This window comes from Haemaphysalis longicornis, unplaced genomic scaffold, assembly GCF_048455015.1.
Source record: "Haemaphysalis longicornis isolate Haplotype H1 unplaced genomic scaffold, Haemaphysalis longicornis Haplotype H1 scaffold_4, whole genome shotgun sequence".
Taxonomy (NCBI): Eukaryota; Metazoa; Arthropoda; class Arachnida; order Ixodida; family Ixodidae; genus Haemaphysalis; species Haemaphysalis longicornis.
This window is the reverse complement of record NW_027526361.1, coordinates 98,091,456-98,110,802: the sequence shown is the minus strand read 5'-3', so window position 1 is coordinate 98,110,802 and position 19,347 is coordinate 98,091,456. Positions and strand designations below refer to the sequence as shown.

Genomic DNA, 19,347 nt, shown 5'->3' with positions numbered 1-19,347 from the left:
TACGCGAAGAATAAAAGAGGGAAGCGATAAAGAGGGGGAGGGAAAAGAAGATATGCTTGCCCAGGGGCGGTATTCCCGTGTTTTGTCCCTTTTGTGTCCCTTTCAAAGTGTCCCTTTTGAGCGAGCCCTGATTGGCTAAAAGCGAACACCCGGATGTGACGTCATGCAAGCACGGCTGAGCTATGAGCCGTGGCTACTCGGAGCAGACGATTTGGAGCAGACGATTTTTCGTCGCAGTTCGCTCGCGGAACAATAAACACATAAAATATACTTTGATACGGTTTCACTTCTTTAAAATGCGTTTACAAGAACAGTTACGCTATTTGAATCAAAGGCCCACTGCTTAACCGGAAGTACGCCACGATGAAAGGGACGCAAAAGGGTCGTTTTCGAAAGGGACAGTTACGAGAATACCGCCCCAGGTGTTGCCCTTGTCTGTGCCGTCACGCGCTGCCTATTGACTCTGTGGCCGTGACATGCCCGTTTCAGTCACGCAAGTTACGTCTACGACACAGCTGGGTGTTTGCGTGGCCTTAGCGCCCCTCCCCCCCTTCCCCATTTTTCCTCCTCGATAGTGTGGAATCATTGCCCCCTCCTCTTTTCCAGCTTTGAGGAATCCTGAACTGACTGAAGATTGTCAATCCACACGCAGGATGCCGAGCAACTTTAATCGATGACGCCCTTGCAACTCCGAACAAAAGAACGTGGCGGAGTCAATTGACACTGCGGCGCCCGCCAGCTTTGTTGCCATTCGTTGTTGTTTCTGCTTGTTGTTCCTTCTCTCCCTCATGATGCTTCGGCTCCGTTCCGGTGCGCTCCGAACGTGCGTTTGCACAGGACATTCGTCCGGGGGCTCCTCAGTCGAGCGCGTCCGTCGATGCGCCGCATCGCGCGCATTAACGAGGCCGCGACTGAGCCGAAACCACCGCCACCTGGGGCCCTGATCCATTTACCGCAGCTTTGGGCCGGATTTTGTCGCTCATAGCGCGCAGGTGTCGGGCGCGGTTTGGAATGCCGTCCCTAGCTGCCACTTTAACATAGCGGATAATGGATTATCGTGCTTGTCGGAGTTCCCTCGGGCGGCTGTGTTTGGATTCGGGAGATCTCATTGAAATTTGAAAACCAGTCCACGGCAAGCGAATCGGGAGGACTTGTGTAGCGAGAAGGAAAAGGACGCTGCTAAAGGAGTGAGTAGCTTTTTTTAATTCCCAGAATTCTCCCGGAGCAATAAGGGACAGACGTTTTGTTAACGGGTCCGCAACCCCTGAACTGTAGCAGTAAAAGTGCCGGCGCGGTCACTTTGAAAGCTGGGACTGTATTCAGAGAAAACTCAGTTGTTGGTTGCTATGTAGCGTTACTCGCACTTGCTGTTGTCTTCAGCGAGCGCTGCTCATCACTTGCTTAAGGGCGGCGCTCGTAAAAATCCATTTGGTGGACTGGCCAGTGGCAGCGAGTCGATAAAATAAGAGCGCGTATATCACATGGGCTAATATGGCATTTGGTCAGTGACCTGATGTTTCATTGACATGAGGGTTCATTGATTTTTTAGCTGATCCGTATAGCCTTGGGTACATCTCAGGATGACTGTACGACTCACTGCCATAGCACAAGGATTTTCCATAACGCTCTCACCCCCGCTGAAGCATCTTGCCGTCTGTTTAAGCGGTATTCACACGACGGAACGTTTCAGCGGAGGAATAAAAGAGGGGTCGTGACGTCACCGCAGGAGGAATTCCGCTCGGCCAGCTCCTTCGCTCACAATGTCGGACGGACATCACTGTTTGCAGATATATCTCTAAAGCATAGCTGCCGTAGCTCCGCCGATTCCGCGACGGCGGCAATTTCTGCTAAAGCCCCTACGTACTGGGGCCCTATTCTCGACTGCACAAATTGCCGGCATTTCGCCCATGTTTTTTTGCGTAAGCACGACGTAAGCAATCAGTGACGTGCTGCACCTATAGCTATGACGACATGCAGTGTAATTTGACGAGTCACTCATAAAGATCGCTACCAAGGTATCAAATATTGTGCAAGACAGATATAAAAACACTTGGCATGTACTATAAAAATTAAGACGGTAGCTGAGGCTGACAAGAAAAACACATTTCTGGAGGTTAAATTTGGCGTCAACACCACAAGGCGATCGAGTAACGTTGATTTAAAAGCGAGCGAAAGGTGGATGTCAAGCTCAAGAACATCACACAATTTTTTTACCGTATCTATTTATTCCTTTCAATCGCTTTTAGTAACATAGCTGGGCTCTCTGCTTCAATGCAAGCTTTGTTGCGTTATCACCTTCCCTGCCGCCACCGCCGCCACGCCATCGTCTGCTGCTATGTTACAAGTTTATGGCGTGATCACAGAAAAAGACGGCCGCGACTATCGCTTCTATGACACAAAAGAGCAGCGAAGCGCTACGCCTGATAACCGCGGAGCGCACCGATGTCGCCGATTCACTCATTCGTCAAGCTTGACTGTAATCAGTGCTGTAATGAACCAAATAGTCACTTTTCTTTGTTATTTTTCTCTTGAGTTCGATCATGTGACCCAACAGCTTACTAGGACGAGTATGGACAAATGCCATGCATTGGGTTCTCTTTGTCATGGATAGGCTTGTACTGCCCTTTTAGGTTGGGGTTACGCCAAACAAATAATTTTTATTTTATTGCCAAACATAAAAGCAAAATACTGCACGTTATTTGTATGCTCCACGATCGCTGACTTGGAAGCAGTTGAAAGTATAATTTGTTTCGGTAGGAAACATGTTTTAAACAGCGCGCATGCGAAACTGCGCCTGCTGCAAATTGCCGCACATTTCGCGGCGCCGTAAGCCGGGGCAATATTGTGCCCTATTTTGCTTGTATTTTGCGACAAAAACAGCCGCCATTTTCTAGCTGTTACGTAGCATTACGTCACTTTTACGCAGGCTGAAGTTGCCAATGCATGACGTATTCGTTCCCGCCATCTGTTTAAATTACGTCACGCCTTCTCAGCCAATCACAGAGGGGGTGTGTATTACAAGCAGTATTGTTGTTGAATAGCAAAGACAGGCTTACGTTCTCATGTCCGCTGCATTTAGTCTGGTTTTTCATTGCCGGCCAAGAATTATGCGCCTTTAGTAACGAGAAATAAGGCAAACTTTAGAACTGGTGACCGTAGACGACATGAAACGTCAAAATGACGACAGCACACACAACCGCTTTGTCAACCGGAAGCACGTGACCAAAATTGAAAGCTAATCAGAAAAGATTTCCGGAAAATTGCCTGAATTGCCGGCAATTTGTGCAGTCGAGAATAGGGCCCCTGATCTTGTCAGCCGCCCAAAAATCGGCCTTGGACGCGATGCAGGCGCTGCCGCGGGTAGAGAACGGCGCGCGACGCGCGAGGCAGGGGGTGGGGATACGCGCGCTGGGAGCAGCCGACCGCTCCTTACAGGGCCGCAGGTGTTAGGCTTAATACTGCGGCGAATATTCCATTGCCGATCCCGCAAGCGGCGCAGGTGACAATTTTTAATGCAACTTTCCATCATATCATTACCCCCTTTCTCGTATACGCAGCTATGTTTGCGCCTTGGGGAGCGATAACAAGCTATCGCTCGAGATACCTGCGCCGGCCTGCGCCACTTCTCGGCCGCCGCTCGTCGCAACGTTTATAGATACTTCGTCCAGCGACGCCGCTCCCTCAGTGCGCCTGTCGTGTGCGCGGCGCATTTTCGCGTTCAATGTAATAAGAAGCAATAAAAATAGAGTGCCTGCAACCACTCTAGAACTTGAGTCGCGGCCAGCTGCTCGACGGGCAGACGAAATCCCGCCGCCTCCACTGCCAAGCATCGGATCGTTTGTAGCTCGCGAGCAGAAGCTCCGACCTGCGATCGGAGCGGTGCGCCGGAGAGAAACCGTGACGTAGGAGTCACGTGGTGCGCACTCCTAGGAGCCACACGGCGGATTTCTCCGTCGTGTAAATACCCCTTTAGTCGCAAGTATTGTAAATGCATTGGAACACTAATGCTCCTACTAATGCAGCTGCTGCTGTTTTCGGCGTGCTAATAACAATGATAATAATACTCACTCATTCACTCACTCACTCATCATTGGTTCAATCAATCAATCGTTTTTAGTGCACTTATGAACAGCGATGGGTATGTGTACCATTGCACGAATGCAGCAACATCGTTGCAAGGGCGAAAATGCCGCCAGGGCTATGACAACAGTCAACCCCTCAGTGAACAAACATACTGAGCGGCGCAAATGCACGACACACAAGAAAGAAGACACGGACAGGATGTCTTCTTTCTTGTGTGTTGTGTATTTGCGCCGCTCAGTATGTTTGTAGACCTCAACCAACACGCCCAGCAACACGTTCTCTTGAAGTACCCTCAGTGAAGGCGCTGCCCTGCGGTCATGCTAGAGTAGGGGGCAGTCTTCCACGGCCACACACGAGAGTAGAGGCAGCCGAAACTCACGAAAGCGGGAGTTTAGAGCAACAATCCAAATAGCGCTTAGTTTACAGTGTCTGCCCACGGAGTACCTCCTCAACATGCTCCTTTCCCTCTCCGCAGGGAATGAAAACAGCGGAAGCGGGTGCAGCTTTCCGGTTCATCGCAGTTATTTCAGGAACGATTACTATAGCTATTTTGTGCAATGATAAGTATTGTCGCACAGAAAATATTGGTTGCTGAGCTTTGTGCGCAGTTCCAAATTTAGCACATTGCTCTACGAGGTTCCACGCCATGGAAACTGTTCCATTGAAATGCACGGGCAGTAACTGCTGACAACAAAATACACTAAAACTATTCAGAGGTATACAAAAATGACTTTGCAGTGTTCATATACAACTCCTTGCTCTATGCAGAAAATCACTCTTGTGCGATGGTATTATACTGGGTTCCTGAGCGGTCTAAATTTTGAGCGCGGAAACTGGTGATGTTCGGAGTTACGTTAGCGGAAATTGTCCATCTATATGTGCCACTGGGAGAAACCAAGCTGGCAGCGGTGTCATTTGAAACTGCACTGACAGAGCATAAAATTACCCAAATTTCCCGGGTTGAGCTGCCTTTACGCAACTAGTGTTCCCGGCTTTCTTAGCAAGCAATAACCTTCTCTTGTTTCGCCAAGTTCAGTTCTCGTGAAGCTCCTTTACCGGGACGCATAATTTCTGCAAGTATAAACGCGGTGTATATAGCTTCAACAATTCAACAACGTTTCATTCTATTCATTCGTCAAGGTCTATTTTCTCTCACACGCGATACTCTGTCACTATGGCCTCGCCATAACTCAATTTCCGCAAACTTTACGTACTCAACTTCAAAGAAGAGCGTTGTGGCGCTAAGTGCCCACATCCTATGCGTTATCAAGTGAGACCGCCAGTATTATAAATCAGCTTGGTGCGATGAAGACGAGACATTTGTGTAACGGAACTTAAATCTCTGAATTTAGATGCATTTCGCCGGAACCTTGACTGCAATCTATGTATACACGCTGTTTAGTGCGGAAATAATCACTCTCCGAGACTTTGATGGGCAATGGCTAAAGGAAACCGTCTCTAAACGACCTAAAAAGACGTGGAGTAAACGTGGCGCAGCGCTGAAGTACACAAACGTCTACTTCGGGAGCAAAAAGAGAGACGGGGGTGTCCGTAAAACCAGCGAGAAGGCCTTAGTTTTGCGAACACCCCAGAAGGTAACGATTACAGAAATAGAATAACGATGGTTGTCGTGCAAATTGAGACCCAAACACCTGCGAGGGAAATGTGAAATTTAGTATCAGAAACTCGAATTCCCCACAACTTGTCTGCGATTGCAACCGCGTACTTACAAAAAGAAAATGTGGTCCATTCCTTTCATAGGAATCGGTAAAACGCGAAAGTGAGATGTGACTTCACAAGATCAGTTGAATGTTTATTCTGCATCGATATGAACTTGCACATCGCTATTTATATTTCGTCGGTATGGCACCGTCAGACCACGGCCCCTTGATCAAGCGCACTGCGCTTGATCGAGGGGCCGTGGTCAGACTTATTAACATTAGACACAGGATTGCACGTGCCGGAGCACCGCGTAAACCCGAATGAAACCACACGGAAACCATGCAAACGAAACCGAAGGGGTTGCCAGCGAATCGTTTGGTGAACCCACGGTCCCCTGCAGCGAAAGAGCGTGATTTGCGGGGCTGTCTTGTGCGTGTGCTTGACGAGCGACAACCTGCTGGCGCGTCGCTTTCGCAAATGTACGACCACTGCGTCCCTGCTCCGTGGAGTGTACCGCAGACGGTTGCGTTGCGACGAGCTCAGCCGGCGTCAATTGTCGGCGCTCATTAGCATCGTGATGCAGCTACTTCCCTTCGCTTCTCTCAAACGGCAGCACCATCGAAATAGAAGAGGTTATAGGAAAGATATATGGCGCGTTCGTACGGCTGTTGGCACTTCAGCTCGTAGCGGAGTCGCGGTTCTCGAAGTCGCCTCCGCTTCTTCGGCTTCCATCAAGTTCTCGTTGACCTCGGGTTCCCCGTCATTACCCCCCGCCAAAAGAACGGCACTTGAAGCACCTCGGCACACGGCATTCGCGCCTCATGTGGCTCGTACGCCGCCAGCGAAGGCACAGCGGCGCACGTCCCGGCACGACGACGAGCACCTGGCCGCCGCAGAAAGACAACAGGTGCGCTAGGTCGTCGGGCGCGACGTCCGGCTTAAGCGTCACCTGGATAAGCCGGGTGGTTGATTCTGCTGTCTCGAAACCGTTTGCCTCCCACGCATCACGCTTAACGCTCTTGACGTCCCCGAAATCTTGCAGCGCCCTACTCAGACACTCACCAGGAATGTCGAAGGGCACCCAGTGCACCTTGAAGCTCATATCCTGGTGAATTGGGTGAATAACGGCAAAAAAGTCCCCCTTCACTTGCAGCGAACCTTTCTTCAAAATACGCTCACGTGCAGTCGGGGTGCGGAACTTGACAATCCAAATAGGGTTCATATGATAGGGTCCGATGCCTCCCACTTCCTTCAGCAGATACAATTCGTGGAAGGGAACACAGAAATTGTCTATCCGGTACGGGCGCTTCGGAGGGTCACAGTGAAGAAAAACACGTGCCTTCATGCTATCGTCAGACGGCAAAGTAGGCAGCAACCACCGATAACCTTGTGGCTCGCCGAAAGAGCGGCCACCGGGGCTGGAAACAGCCGCTTTATCGCCTAGCGCAGAGCTAGCCACGCACGTCCGCACCCACTGGGGTCCGGAAGTGACTGTTGGAAGCGAAGAAAACCATGCGGTGGCGGAGGCGGCAACGCCCCCCGAGCCGCCACGCCAGGAAGAAGAAAATTAACAGGATATCGATAACGCGGAAACAATGGAACCTCAGCAACCGGAAGAACAAAACGTCACAGCCTACGCAAGTACGGTGTCCATAGACGCCATGGATGCATCAGCGAAACGTCGCCGAAACGAGGGGGAGGAATTCACCATGGAAAGCAACGAGCAGAAAGTGAAGCGGCTGGAATACGCATAGAAAAAAAAGCAGCATCAGGAAAGGGCAAGTCCTTTAGAGAACCGCGGACCGCGTCCCTGATGCGTTCGCACCGGTCGAAGTAGTGGCGGACCTGTTTCATACTTTTTTTTTGTTTTTTTTTGTGTGTGATATTATCAGGGCGCTGCTAATCTTCATGTCTGTAAACTTGGGGACGCCAATCAAGGTAGGGACGCTGAATGTCTGGGGACTCGGGTCAGAAAGGCGCCAGTTAAACCTTCGCGCCCTCATTCGAGAAAAATATGTGGATGTCATTGGCATCCAAGAAACTATAGGTTGAGAGTGAAGTGCACACTGGCAGAATGGTAAAACCTTTTGTTGAGGATTTCTATGTTGCTGCAAGCTACTCAGTCGGTCTTTCAGCTGGTCGCTGCCTGTTGTTAAGGAAGTCTTTAGGTATAGTTGTGGATAAAGTTGTAAGTAGTGAAATCGGTCGGTTTGTTATATGTGATTTTGTTTCTGAGCGCGTAGAGTTTAGGGCGTTGTGTGTACACGCCCCCCCCCCCCTACCCCCCCAAAAAAACCAACGTCCCGCTATGAATTTTTCGAAAGCCTTGAAAGCCATTTTCAAACAGAGAAAGTTTTGCTTGTCCTCGGTGACTTCAATTGTGTGTGCTTTCCCGAAGATAGGTCAAATGTAGAAGGGACAGTCGATCACAGCGCGAAGCTACTCGGAAGAATTGCAGCTGATAATCTGTTAGAAGATGTGGCATTGATAGTAGGAGGCGGTAAAGGCGTTCTTTACACGCACTTCCAAGGTGCAAGTCACTCGCGGTTAGATCGTATTTATGTTTCTGCAGATCCGACGCCAATATTTAATGACTTTGAAGTACATGAAGTGTCTTTTAGTGATCACTGTTTGGTTGCTGTTTCGTTAGGGAAAATCAAGATTAAAGTCGAATTTTAACTGGCCTCTCTGGAAAATGAATGTAAAACTGCTTGACGATAACGCTTTTACTGAAAACGTTAAAAATTTCTTTGAATGTAAGTACGGGCTGGGATGTAACAGCAGGAGCGAAGCGTGGGAAAATTTTAAACAAAACATAAAAATGATGGCTCTAGAACGATCAGCGAGATGAAGAGGAACGAAAGACAAAAAGAGGCAGGCCTGCGTAGCAACCTTAAACAGTTGGTACAAGAGGAGGCCAAAAAACCTGGAAAGTTTATAGAGGGTATAAGAAACACGAAACGGGCCCCTGAGGCACTGGACGTTGACAAATTTAAAGGAGCAACCGTAAGGGCAGATGCTCAAAAAATGTTAGCCGGTGAACAACCGACGAAGCGTGCTCTGGCTGACGAAAAAAGATTTGCACGTAAACGTGATATCGTAGAAATAGAAAGAGAGGGCATTGTGACACAGTACAAGGATGAGATAGCTCTTGCTTTCACAGAGTACTATCGCGATCTTTTTGCAATGCGAAATCCGAAAGACAGGGGTTTTGAAACCGAGTTCTTACATTGCTTGCCGCAGTTGGAAAGTGAGGAGACGGAAATTTTGGACAGAGATATCATGTTATACGAAATCGAAGAAGTCATAAATGAGTTGAATCGTGGAAAATCACCCGGACCTGGCGGCATTGGCGCAGCTTTTTACAAGAAGTTCTAATCCGAAATGGCGGTACTACTACACGGTGTTTTTTTCAGAATCTTACGACCGTGGGAGTTCGCGCCATCGTGTGCAAGGGCCTATACGGTGCTCATTCCGAAGGGGGAAGACCCCGATCTGCTGATTAAAGTTACTGGTTATCGGCCTATCACGCTCACCAACACAGACTACAAGATCATAATGAAAGTGCTTGAGAAAAAAAATGCAAAGTGCCGTCAAATCATTAATCGGGCCACGCGAACATATGGTGGTATCAAAGGGAGAACTATTTTTACAAACATTCATGCTGCACAGTGCGCATGGAGTACTGCGACGCTGAATTTAGAAAGGGAGCCATGATAGAAATAGACTTGGAAAAGGCTTTTGACCGCGTGTGAAATGAAATATTGTTCAAAATACTCGAGTATGTCAAATTAGGCTGTGTAATTAAAGATGGAGTTAAAATGGCTTACAGCAACTGCAATGCTAGAATCATTGTTAATAAAGAACTAACCGATAAGATATGCGTTAAAACGTCAGTACGGAAGCGGTGTCCACTGAGCCCGTTACTTTTCGCCCTGTACCTACAACCCTTGTGTGAAAAGATAACTGCGAGTAGCAGCGTGCGTGGTTTTTGCCTCAAGTGATGGGAACTGAAGGTTTTGGCCTACGCAGACAATGTGGCTGTTTTCTGTGCAGACAAAATAAGCGTGAGTAACGCACTTGCCCTCACGCAACGGTACTGTGATGTCACGGGTAGCAAATTAAACGTCAATAAATCTGTCGGGTTGTGGCACGGGGAGTGGGAAGAGCCGCCTGACGTTTTTGAAAGGGTGCAGTTATTGGCAACTCCGTCAAAGTATTTGGGGATTCCGCTGGATTGGTATCGTGAAAATACGGAGTACTGGAGCGAAAGAGCGCAAGAAATGCGAGCGCAGACAGAAACATGGGGGGGTAAAAAATTGTCAATCTTTTCGCGAGCAACTGTACGCAACGTGTTCCCTGCGGCCAGAGTGTGGTACGTCATGTTCCAGGATGCATGTGCAAAAGTTTCACCGGTTGTTTGCTGTTTTTGTTTGGCAATCGTCTTTCGAGCGAACAAGCGGCAGCAATTCGATTGATTGTTGGGTTTAACGTGCCGACGCAACGCAGGCGATGAGGCGTACCGTAGTGGAGGGATCCTGATTAATTTTGACCACCTGGGGATCTTTAACGTGCACCGAAATCTCGTACACACGGGCGTTTTTGCTTTTCGCCTCCGCCAGAAAAGCGGCCGCCGCGGCCGGGTATCGAACCCGCGACCTCGTGCTCAGTAGCGCAACGCCTTAGACACTGAGCCACCGCGGCGGGTGCCGCAGCAATTTGTTTCGGAGACTAAGGGATGGGGGTCTGGCATTACCGCATCTTTTTGTAAAGCAGGTTATCTCAAGGCTTTCTTTTGAGGGACCAGATAGACCCTTTGGTGCGTACCTGCTTGCAGATGACTTTAGCGACGGTACTGCCCAATTTCATTGTTTCGCCGGTTGGTTAGTTAAGGCCCAGTGGCAGTGGTTTTCTGCGAGAAGTAGTCACGTCTCTAAATTTTCTAAGAGCACGTTTTGCAATGGAATACCTATCCAATGTTACACGAAAGCGCTTAACTATAGACTTAATAGAATCTTGTTTTCCGGAGCCAATGTAACGTTTAAAATACCGTGACAGTGCCGGACGCGATGCTTTAAAACATGTAAAGAAAATGTCTGCACAAGGAGCAGTAAAAACGTTTTTTTCTTTAAGCTCCACACGGACACCCTGCCAATAATGACATGAGAAGAGCAAAGAGTTTTTTTTTTTTTTTTGCCATGGGGGTCAGACTGGGTTTTTCTTTTTTTTTTGCGAGAAGCCAGAAACTGTGGATCACGTTTTCCTAGATTGCTGGGACGCTGTCTTTTTTGGGGATGTTCTTCAAAGGACTACCAAAAAGGACTTCCCATTGACATCTGAAGGAATATGATATCTTTCTGTGAAATATGACTGTATTCCATATGACCTGTTTTTTCTTTACGGTTTGCACTCAATGTGGCGTAGCAGAATGGACTTTCGTCACAATGACGCTGACGCGCGTTCTGTAAATGGTTATTTTGTTGAACATATCTCTAGTCTTCGTGAAGTGCTGAACAACGATGATTGTGACGAAGAGTTTTTGAGTTTGTTAAATGAGTTGGGTGCATTGAAAATACATAAACGTGTAAATCTTAACTAAAAGTTTGGTAAAAGTTTCTGTTTTTATCAACCTCAAAGGTTGATTCTGTAATAAGTGTTGTTGTGCATATATGTATTAAAGAAGAAAAAAAAGCTTGTAGAGGAGTCGGTAAAGCACCTGGCACCTCCCGTTGCGGTGACGGAGCACCCGAATCGAATCCTGGCGCAGCCGCGTTTTTCTGGTGATGTCATTTCCATGACGGCTATGACGTAAGTCAGATCTCCGTGGATCCCGGCATAAAACACTTTCTTGTTAAAAAAAGAAAGTGCACACACCAAAAAATGTTTGTTGCTGTTGCTGAAACGTACGCACTCGCTCTTTAAAACGACCACGGCTTCAGCTGCTCCGAAAACTGAATGCTTCAAAACCTGGCCTTGTTAGTCATAAACGTAGACCGAATCCAGCGCGCGTTTCCATCGTTTGTAAATTTTTAGCCATTGCAGACGCTGTTTTTTTACTGCGGTGACTATAGGAATGCAGCGAAGCCGTAAAAACCCTCGGAGGCAGACATGAACACAAAATACGCGACAAACGTAGCGCTAATGCTAGATTTAAAGGGCTTTGACACAGCTGGTGTAAGAGAGTACATGTGCGGTGGATAACTCGTGTAAGCTTCGGGTGCACCGAAACTGGAGAGCAGTAAAATGAGTGTGCTCGTGGCAACACACTGGGCATGCACGTGCACCCGTAAACTGCCGAAAGAGCTGTCGAAATTTGGTAACTACTTGTAAACCACAACTGCACTGTTTAAATTTCTCCGGGGATCCCCTCGGTACGTTCCATGCTGCCGAATGCGTTTGCACCTTCGCTTCGCTTCCACAAGCATAAAGGTAACTTCCGAGTGGTTGTCGAAAGAGTGAAAGACGCTTGTAGTGGCTTTCAACCCTACATACAGTCAAGCAAGAAACGACGATCTCGCAAAGAAGATCGAGTGCCTCAACCACAGTTTCCTAACTTTAAAAGCACTTCTGGAACCGTGGCCACCTCCCTCGTCTCAGCGTTAAGTGCTAGCCGCATTATTTGATTACCCCCGTAACATCGGTGTCGCTGAGATGATATAGGACTAGAACATCCTCGCATAGGAAGGGAGAGAAGAAAGAGGGAAATAAAAGAAGTGAAAAAAAAAATAGACAGCTAGCGTGTGTGTTGGGGACCGTGAGTGTGACACGTGAAAATTCTATCCACGGTTGCACATATGCAACCGTGGATATATGCAACCGTGTATATATGCATATATGCAACCTTGGATAGAATTTTCACGTGTTACACTCACGGTCCCCAACACACACGCTACCTGACTTTTTTTTTCACTTCTTTTATTTTCTTCTTTATTATCTCCCTTCAGCCTTACTTCCTATTGTAACTTTATTTCCCCCTCGCCGCCCCGCAGAGTAGGTAGCATGTAGAAGACAACACGCTGGCAGACCTTTCTGCTTTCTTCTAATAAAGAGCTTTCCATTTCTCTCTCTCTCACTCTCTCGCTAAAGTAAATACAAAGCTGTTATTTTAATCTGTCCCGACAAACAAGCTTTTCACCAAGGCGAGAGGCCCTTTTCCTGAAGCAGGCAAAGGACCCCTATACAATTAACTCGAAGCTGAGTTTCTGCCTATGATTTAGTAAAATCGCGTGCACCGAAACAGAGAACACAATGTATTTGTTCTTCGTGTCAAAACTCGATAGCACCAAGAAACAGTTATGTCATGACTTTTCGAAAGTAATTGCAGAATTTTAAACACCGGTCACTTGTGATGCAATGTAATTACTAGCAGCTGCGAGATACGTAATTAGAAACGCAATTAAATTACTTTTCTGAAGTAGTGCCGCTATCTACACATTAGGATCGCATTTGAGTGCATTTCGCGTGCACGTTTGTCAACTTGGTGAACTTGTCGTTGATGTGGAATTAGTAGTACAATATCCTGCGTTCAATTTTCGCATTATTGGTTCGATTAATCGTGTTCGATTTCTATACGGCACTGTGACATCGTGCTACGCAAGCTTGACGGTTTGCGTTGTGCGATGTCACAGTGCATGCAGATCCCCTTTTATGGGTCAAATCATGTCGGGCCGTTTAATTTGGCAAAGTTTGATCCAGCAAAGGCCGCTTTGGCACATGGTGGCAGAGCAGATCCATGGACGTTTATTAGAGTACTGTGATCCGCAGCACCGAACTGTCCGCTAAAGATGTTCACGCACGCACAAAAATTTGGACGGTTTTTTTTCTGAACTACGCTAAAGGCATTTTATGCTAAAATGTTAGAAAATTTCTTTTCGTTCCTTACTGTCAACTAAACGGGGCTCTACGCGGTCGTATAGCATCGTGAAGCTGCTGGTAACTCGCTTTTAATATGCATACTTAAAAAAATGGGGCCAAATCCATGTTGCTGAAATTACTATACTCCGTGAATATTTTCACGCCATTTCGATAACCGTTCACAGTAAAGTCGCAACTAACTACTAAACTGACCTCACGTGATCTGGGTGTAACAACGATGGATATGTCTGGTATACTTCCTAAGCGTTATTCGGAGTGACTTCTTCGAGCTTTTCCTTGTGGTGGTAGGTGTGCCAAATATTTGTGCAATAAAGGGGAAGGGGGGGGGGGGGGGGTGGCGGGCATGCATAACACGCTGCTGCAGTCTCTTCAGTGCATGCTATAGCTTGCAGTTTTTAGGTCGAAAGCTCTTCTACGTCGTGTCTCGCAAGGTCATTCATCGCATCCCGATTACAGTTGAACAACTAGGGCGCAAGTGTGGCAGGTGTGACGTCACGCAACGTGTTCCGCTGCGGAGACGCGTCGCAGCTGGTCTCGCTAGGAGCCTTGCCCCGGCGGAACGTGTTACTATACGAGGTCTTAACGGCTGCTGTGCCGGCGCTTGGTCGCTCAGTCTCGCCATAGATATATGGCGCGCCGGCTGGGCCGTCTGTGTATGCACTTCAGCGCAAGCGACAGGTACAATCCAATCATCCAGTGGGCTAATTCTATCATGAAACACTGTGTGTATTCGCTTTAAAAAAAAACAAGCCAAACAGGCCTTTCAGTCGTGGTGACTAGGTTTGCAAGTATAAGCCTGACCCCTTTTTATACGTGCATATCCTGGGGCCGCTGCAGGTTTCATCTGCCACAGGTTGACTAGCTGCGACACATATTTGTCCACTCTACGCTTCATCACACAGCAACCCTTAACACTTGCACCTCGCATAGAGCAGGTGTATGCAATAAAAGGGGTTCAACCGCATTTTGCCATCTGCGCCTTCGCGCCGGAACGACGACGCGACATGTTGTGAGTACATAGGTTGAAACTAAAACGCAACCCTGGCTCTTTTCGCAATGCTGCAACAATGTGTGTGTTCTACTTACACATCTGCGCCGTTTTTCAAGAACTTCACGCCGGAAATCACGTCCGGTCCACGAACTTCACGCATTCTCTGCTCTTATGTTTGTGGGATTTATGAACGGGATTTACGGGTGTTGCAACACTGGGTTTCCTCGATTTGGCTGCACTTTGTGCACTACTTCACAAAATTGTCGTGCAAGTGCAGCGCCAGTTCTTTCCGTGCGAGTGCAGCCGTACACTAGCGCTTTCCGTGCAGCGGCCGAATCGAGGGCAAAAGTGCACTAACGTCGTCTGCTGCGGTCCGTGTTTGCTCGCTCGCGTTTTTTTTTTTCTAAATGGCGTCACCCTGCAATCACCTCGTGTTTTGTACTCAAATGCACTATCTTGTTGCACGTGACGACTATTCTCGTCTAAAACGGGAAACGCTGTCGTTTCTACTCAGTTTATACTCAGTTTACTGGCACAAGTATCATGCTGGAGCCGTCTGCTACGATGCGCGCCAAAAAACGCGCCAAAGCACGCTGCACCTTGCACGAGACGAGAACTCGCACAGAGGCTAGTGCAGAAGTGTAGAAGAACTCGTGCAGCACAGCGTCAAGTCAAGGGCCGAAGTGCAGGTGGCGCTAGCTGCACTGGCAAATCGAGTGCGAGAGTGCTGCACCACCTCAACTGGTGCAGAAAGCGTAACCAAATCGAGGAGATCAAATAACGAAGAGCTTTTGGAAATATATTTTGGGAAAACGGTTGGCTTGATTGCGCTGAAACATTGCAGCAAGGTTGGTTTCTTGGGTATATTTCGCTTGATTGCGCTGAAAGTTTGACGCAAGGTTGGTTTTTTGTGTGTATTTGTGCGTGAAAATACACGCAACCGTCTTGACTAGATTTATTGTATTTTAAGCAAAACTTGTTTTCGCCTATGGGCGCAGTCTAAGCCTTTCTGGTTTTTTTTTTTACATCCATCCGTACAACAAAAATATTTTTTCTGGGCGGCTCTCTTCGCCTCCTACCTCCCCTACACCAGCAGGCGCTCCGGTGTCCGCCCCAAGGCGAGACACCCTCATGAAAATGGCCTCTGAGTTTTAATAAACTTTGTGTTTAAGTTATATGGAGTTGATAAAAAGTCAATTAAAACTCACACTTTATGGACTGAAGTTGTAATGAAGTCAGTAAACCTTCTAGTGCACAAACAATGTATCGTAAACACTCGTATAGTAAGCGGGAGGTACCAAGTTCGAATCCTGGGCCGCCGGATACCCACCGGTTTCTTTATAGGGTAAAAGCGTCCCCGGAGACTTTGGGCGCCTTGGACGTAAGAATAAATGCTTGGAGCTTGACCACAAACAGCCGTTTGAGGCCGCGTGCACGTCCCGCGAGCCCCTTCGGGCGGGGTCCGGGACCGCTGGGCACCCACCAGTCAAAAGGGTACAAGCTCCCCTTGTACTGTCTCGGCAGAGGATAAGGGGCCAGGAAACGCCCTACCACTGCGGCATACGTGGGAGGCTGCTGCTACCAGACTACAGCCGCTGGTCACCCACCAGAATAAAACTGGGTACAGGCGCCCTCCATCCGGGGAATCCTGGAAACCGTAATATTGTAACCGTATCATTGGTTACAAGAAAGTGGTACGTATTTCGGTACCGCTGGGCACCAACCAGTAACAAAATTGGTACACGCACCCCCTGCGCAAGGGATCTCGTGCTTGGGAAGTTACCCGACTTTGTCAGGAAATGCCCCAGTGGAAGGGGTCGTAACTTTTAAAGACGGCAGCGATGGCTCAGAGGTACAGCACTCGCTTCGTATGCGGGAGGTATACCCGCGTACCGCCGGGCACCCATCGGTTTCTTTAACGGGTACAGGCACCCCTGGTAGAGTGCGGACCCTTGAAAAGGGGAATCAGCGCCTGGAAAGCTGCCTTTACCCTTGCGGGGGGCCCCTGACCCTGGTCCATCTGGCGAGGCCACCGGCCATCATGCCGCGTTTCCGCATTACCGGGGGTGAAAGAATCTGGCGGCATGTACTGGCACAGGCGGTTGCGAGTTCAGCGTCCACCGTGGCTGTGGAAGGCACCATGTGCATTTGTGTGCCTTGGTGACGTCGGGCACCTACCGGTAAAATAGGTACAAGCGACTCCCCGGCCTGGCGCTCGGCCCTTGTGTGGGACTACAACGCTTGGGAAGTTCACCCGGCTTGCACGGGAAATCGCCCCTATGGGAAGGGGCGGCTGCGAAAACGCAGGAATTTTTTTTTCTTCAATCCCTTCAGTGCTGTGCTGTGCCACTGGATTGGAAGGTAGCGAAGGTCGTCTCTGTGTTCAAGCCTGGTAACCTGAGCTCTCCCTTAAATTACCAGCCAATATCGTTAACTTCTATTTCCTGTAAACATTTAGAGCACGTCAGTTATTCTAACCTTCCATCAATTCTTGAATCAAACTCATTTTTCAGCCCATTTCAACATGGCTTTCGGAAAAATTACTCATGCGAAACGCAGCTTCTACATTCACACACGACGTTGCATCAGCTCTGGATCGCGGTTCAGCTGTAGATTGCACCTTTGTAGATTTTCAAAAAGCGTTTGACAAAGTGTCTCATCAACTATTACTTCTTAAGCTCAGTAGCTTAAACATTGCCCCTCATGTATTTAAGTGGATAGAATGCTTTTGACCAATCGTACCCAACTTACTGCTAACGACTGCTACCCCCCCCCCTGCTGATGTTAAATCTGGTGCATCCCAAGGTTCCGTATTGGATTCTCTGCTCTTTTTAATATTTATTAACGACCTTCCTAATGGTATAAACTCCTCCATAAAACTATTCGCTAATGATTGCGTTATTTATCGCGAAATTCATGAGCAAACGGATAACACTAATTTACAGACCGGTCTCGACACTGTCTCAAAATGGTGCAGCAAATGGAACATGACACTTAACACAAACAAATGCGAAAGCATGACGATTACACGCAAACGTTATTTTTATCAGCCCTTTAGTTACAACATTACCGGAACCATTCTTGAATACCTTACTTCATACAAGTATCTTGGTGTTCACATCAGCAATGACTTAACACGGCACACACGCATTAATTGTCTGCAGCAGCGCAAACCGTTCCTTAGGGTATATTCGCCGTAATTCCTCTTATGCCCCATCCTCCCTTAGGCTAACGCTTTATCGGACACTAATTCGCCCTAAACTAGAGTATGCATCGGCAATCTGGGACCCTGCACAACAAAACCTAATTTATCTTCTAGAATCTGTAAAAAAACCGCTCAGCTCGATTTATACTTTCCGACTAGTCCCGTACCTCCAGTGTTTCAATAATAAAAAAATAACCTGGTCCTACAAAATTTAGGCAATCACCGAAAAATTTCACGACTTCCTCTGTTCCACAAAATCTATTTTCACAACCCATCTATGAGACGCGACTTTCTCTCACGGCCCGCGTACATCTCATCCCGAATCGACCATCAGTTCAAGGTTGCCGTTCCACTTGGCCGCACAAACACATTCCCCGATTCATTTCTTCCCAAAACGTCTGAGGAATGGAACCACCTTCCCCACCATATTGTGTCCATCGAAGATCCTGCATCATTCAAGAATGCACTTTCTGTACATGTAATGCAGTAACCTGGTTTGTGAAATTTGTTTTAGTCCACTCACTGCCTGTACTTCTGCACTGTTACATGTTTCATAACCCCTCTGTAATGCCGTAAAGGCCGTGAGGGTACTGTAATAAATAAATAAATAAATAAATAAATAAATAAATAAATAAATAAATAAATAAATAAATAAATAAATAAATAAATAAATAAATAAATAAATAAATAAATAAATAAATAAATAAATAAATAAATAAATAAATAAATAAATAAATAAATAAATAAATAAATAAATAAATAAACATTTTATTGCTTCCAAGGTATTGAGTTTTAATACACTTCATAGTGCGTTTCTGTAGAGTGAACCAAAACTCCAATCTTATAAATTGTCGCCAGAAGAAATTCAAGAAACTTTTCCTTGAAAAAGTGCAATAAGCATTTGATTGTCTTTAATATGTTGTGTTTTAATAGACTCCGTATTGCCTTTCTATAGGGCCAATCGAACTTTTAGTTTGTAGACTGTGGTCATTAGACAGACAATAAACTCTTTATTACGAACACACAGAAAGCATTTTATTGCCTTTATTATGCTGAGTTTCAGTAGACTCTGTATTGCGTTTCTATAGCTCGACCCCGGAGTTCTGGTAGTTTATCGGTGCATATATGTGGGATGCTATAGGAACCGGGCAGCAAGACAGGTGGCGCCATCACTCGGCGCTCTCTTCGTTAGTGGAATGAGCCGGTGCATTGGACTACGCAGAGTCCCGTTGTTTGTTCCATGTTTGCTTTAGTATTTTGAATGTTTTGGTGGTGTTGTTAGCGGATATGTGCGGTGAAACAAAGTATAGACAGATATGTTGGGTTCTCAGATGCATGCAATAACGGCTACGCAAACTTGTCGGACGCTTCTGAAGTTGAATACGGGCTACAATGAAATGAGCGCTTTTTGCAGCGATCTACGCTAGGCTCCACCCGAGCTGAGTACGAATAAAACTGCTATTATTAGTACTCGTTTCATAAATGCACTAACTGCTACGTAAACTTGTTGTACGCTTCTAAGTTTGAGAAT

At 47.2% G+C, this 19,347-nt stretch overlaps 1 protein-coding gene across 1 annotated transcript in view; it reads left to right on the top strand.

Moving 5' to 3' along the window:
• The first annotated feature begins 890 nt into the window (after positions 1-890).
• LOC144179141 (membrane-associated transporter protein-like) overlaps positions 891-19,347 on the top strand; it is a 73,246-nt gene continuing 54,789 nt past the window's right edge. The window contains exon 1 of the mRNA XM_077707373.1: positions 891-1,187. The gene's annotated coding sequence lies outside the window, so the exon portion shown is untranslated. The remainder of the gene's footprint in view (positions 1,188-19,347) is intronic.